This window comes from Tupaia chinensis, unplaced genomic scaffold, assembly GCF_000334495.1.
Source record: "Tupaia chinensis unplaced genomic scaffold, TupChi_1.0 Scaffold000037_20, whole genome shotgun sequence".
NCBI lineage: Eukaryota > Metazoa > Chordata > Mammalia > Scandentia > Tupaiidae > Tupaia > Tupaia belangeri.
The window spans coordinates 1916219-1920033 of NW_006159479.1; the positions used below are offsets into that span (position 1 = coordinate 1916219).

General features: G+C 45.1%; 1 protein-coding gene across 8 annotated transcripts in view; it reads left to right on the forward strand.

Annotated features, from left to right (window-relative positions):
* The first annotated feature begins 3650 nt into the window (after nt 1–3650).
* Nucleotides 3651–3815, forward strand: part of RNASEH2B (ribonuclease H2 subunit B) — an 87464-nt gene continuing 87299 nt past the window's right edge. For 7 of the 8 annotated variants that reach the window (XM_014588317.2, XM_014588319.2, XM_027772245.1 and 4 more), the window contains exon 1: nt 3655–3705. The gene's annotated coding sequence lies outside the window, so the exon portion shown is untranslated. Of the gene's footprint in view, nt 3706–3815 lie in introns of all 8 variants that reach the window. The other variant, XM_006140533.3, reaches the window with a different exon arrangement.

A 3815-nucleotide genomic window follows, 5' to 3' on the forward strand; every position in this document is an offset into this window, starting at 1 on the left:
CCTGCCATCATCCTCAGCTACATTTGTTTCACCACAGGGGGAATAAAAGACTAAAGTAGAAAATCTTTTCAGAAGGCTAAGATAGATCTAATGCTGCCACATTTAACTATCTTCAAGGTTAAATAAAAACAGAGAAGTGCATAGTTATGTACATTGTTCTTTCATTTGTGCAAAAATATAAGGCACATTTTTATGGAAAAACTCTGAAACAATAGAAATGATAACAGTAATTGTCCCTAGGAGAAGGCTTAGGCATCTAGAGTAGGAGACAAACTTAATGTGTAAAAGAAACATTTTCTTTTCTTCCTTTTTTTCCCAATGATTGTCTTTTATTGTTATCTTTAAAATATCATATAACAGTCTTACAACTCATCCAACTTTTTTTTTTTTTTCTTATTTTTAACTGCCCTGACTTGCTCTAACAAAGTAGGTGAATTTGAAACAAGTTCAATTTTGTTGCCTTCAAGGATCAACATCTTTCTGGGCTTGAGATACTGAAAAAGAACACCTGTAGTCACATTCGAACCCTTCAGATTTATTTTTTACCCAAGACATTTTGTATTTCAAGCAAAATGTCTCCTGAGTAATGACTTGATGGGGAAAAAAGCATACACAGACTTCATCTGGTAAGGGAAGCCCAGTGGACACTCTGGATCTCCCTTGGCACATGACTACAGATAGTGGGAACTGCAGTCAGTGGGGCTTGAAATACATGCCACACACGTGTGTGTGTGTGTGTGTGTGTGCATATCCAAAACCCAGAGAGTAGAATGGAGAAGAAGGAATAGCCGCATGGCCATCACCCCTGGCAGGTACTTTCTCACTTTCCCTCTCCCTCTGTGTGTGTGTGCATGTGTGTGTGTCTATCTCTGGTGAGTACACATGCCCTATAGCAAAAATTTTTTAAAAAGTAAAAGTATCCATGTTGTAATATGTATATCTAATTCTGTGCTTCAAATCACTATATAGTCCATATGTAATGTACATTGTGGTACTGTCTATAATAACTGACTTGTACACCAGGAGATAGTCAGGAATGCTCACAGAAATAATATGTGAAATAACATGCCTTCATTAATGATAGCTATGGAGATGATGGGAACCATGTTATGACAACATGAAGTGAGAAAAGCAGACCAAATTGTCTTTATGTGAAAAGTACCACATAAAAACACACATTCCTACAACCAAGGGCTGGAAAAGATCAGAGAAAAATCAGAACAGCTACGTATTGCAGAACAAGGGAGCTGAAGGCAGCTGTTAGTACTGATTAGTGTGCCAGGAGATTTGGCTTACGCACCATAGCTTTTCCCACAGCATCCTACAGCATAGCCATGGAGAAGGATGATCAGAGCAGTACCAGGACCAATCTGCTCCCTGGCCCAGCACTGGCAGTCAGAAAGGCCTCCTCTCCACCAGGTGTGCCCTGCCATCATCCTCAGCTACATTTGTTTCACCACAGGGGGAATAAAAGACTAAAGTAGAAAATCTTTTCAGAAGGCTAAGATAGATCTAATGCTGCCACATTTAACTATCTTCAAGGTTAAATAAAAACAGAGAAGTGCATAGTTATGTACATTGTTCTTTCATTTGTGCAAAAATATAAGGCACATTTTTATGGAAAAACTCTGAAACAATAGAAATGATAACAGTAATTGTCCCTAGGAGAAGGCTTAGGCATCTAGAGTAGGAGACAAACTTAATGTGTAAAAGAAACATTTTCTTTTCTTCCTTTTTTTCCCAATGATTGTCTTTTATTGTTATCTTTAAAATATCATATAACAGTCTTACAACTCATCCAACTTTTTTTTTTTTTCTTATTTTTAACTGCCCTGACTTGCTCTAACAAAGTAGGTGAATTTGAAACAAGTTCAATTTTGTTGCCTTCAAGGATCAACATCTTTCTGGGCTTGAGATACTGAAAAAGAACACCTGTAGTCACATTCGAACCCTTCAGATTTATTTTTTACCCAAGACATTTTGTATTTCAAGCAAAATGTCTCCTGAGTAATGACTTGATGGGGAAAAAAGCATACACAGACTTCATCTGGTAAGGGAAGCCCAGTGGACACTCTGGATCTCCCTTGGCACATGACTACAGATAGTGGGAACTGCAGTCAGTCCCCTTGTTTTCCCCCACCATTTGTCAACAGACAGCCTCTTTCTTTTCTTTCCAAGAAGACTGAGCTCTACACTGATGGGACTGAAGTCCCTTCACAGGGTTCTCTAGGGCCCTTCCCATAACTCTGTGCCCCTTCAGAGTGATGACATTTTCTGGAAAGTCGACAGTCTGATTGTTGAAGAATCATCTTCATGCCCAGAGGCAAAGGCTTCAGATTCCTAGGTTCTACCCCCCCTCTTTTTTAAAACCATGCATCAAGCATTGCTTTTTCAATTAAAGTAGTATTTTTTTTAAAGTTCTCTATTGAAAATAATGTATATGGTAATATCTTTAATTTGCCTGTCACATACCACACGCATATTTTGAAAAACTATACTGTGCGCTATAGAGATGTGCAATGATTGGATTAAATTTTTGAAAATGTAGAATGGGGAAAAAGTTTAAATCACAAAATTTCATGGCTTTGGGAACCAGCAGTTAGTGTAATGGCTATGTCGCTGGACGTAGTCGACCACGGTTCACGTCCCAGACCCGGTGACTTAAAACTCACACCGGGCAACTGTGCGTTTGTGCCCCAGATCCAGAGAGGAGAATGGAGGAGAAGGGATTGCTGTGTGACCATCCCCCCTGGGGGGTGATTTCTTGCTTTCTGTCTCTCTGTCTCTGTCTGTCTGGGGAGCGCACGCGCCCTATAGCGAAAACCTCTCAAAAAAAAAAAAAAATTCATGGCTTTAACTCTTTAAACAACATGTTCAAAACGTCTTAATTTCTAACTCATGACAAAGAGCTCTCCAAAATGATAAATTCTTATTTTGAGCCCCAACTTGTGTACCTCTTTTTAAAAAGGGATGAGAACGAAACCCAATTTGAGGACCGCTGGCCAGCGTTATGGCTCACAACGCTCACAATGTTCTGACATTAATTCCAACTCATTATGCAACTGATGATCCAGCTTCTCAAGGAATTAGGGACGGAGTTTCAGCCTTTCACCAGGATTCCGATGAGACAGCGATGGCCCTCGGCATGGCCTTGCTCCAGGCGAGTCTCGGCAGTACCAGGAGTGGGGCGGGTGTCGCCCGTTCTCCGGGCCCACATTTCTGGGAACACTGTAGTGCCACCCACCACCTCGTTCAAGGTCCCTGGGCGCTGAGACCTGGCCCGCCACCGCTGCTTCCCAGGGTGGCCGCCCCGCGTGCCGCGTCACTCGGTGCCCTGGGCGCGCGGTGAGCACCTACCACTGGCGGAGACGTGCAGGGGAGAGGCCGCGGCCGCTTTCCCCCGCCCAAGGGCCATGCGCGGACTCCAGCGCCTCTGCACGGCGCTAAATTTAAAAAAGTTACGCCAGCCACAAGCTGGGCCAGGAAACGAAACGACATTCGTCCCGCCGGCCGACTCCCGATTCTACCAGTCCCCTCGCGCACTGCGACACCGGAATAGACCGTCCTTCCGCCATCTTCGGCGGGGCTCGGAGGCTGGAGCCGGACCAGGCGGCGGGCATGGCTGCGGGCGCCGACAGCGGAGAAGGGGCTACTCCGTCAGCGGAGAAGGGGCTAGCGCTCGGCAGCACGTGTTCCTGCTTCCAGGTAAAGGCGCCCACGCGGCCTCCTGCCCGGCGCGGCCCGGCCCGAGAGCGCACGCAGAGGCCGGCTCGGCCCCAGGCCCGGGGGGCCGCCCCGGGCGCGGGTCTCTCCCC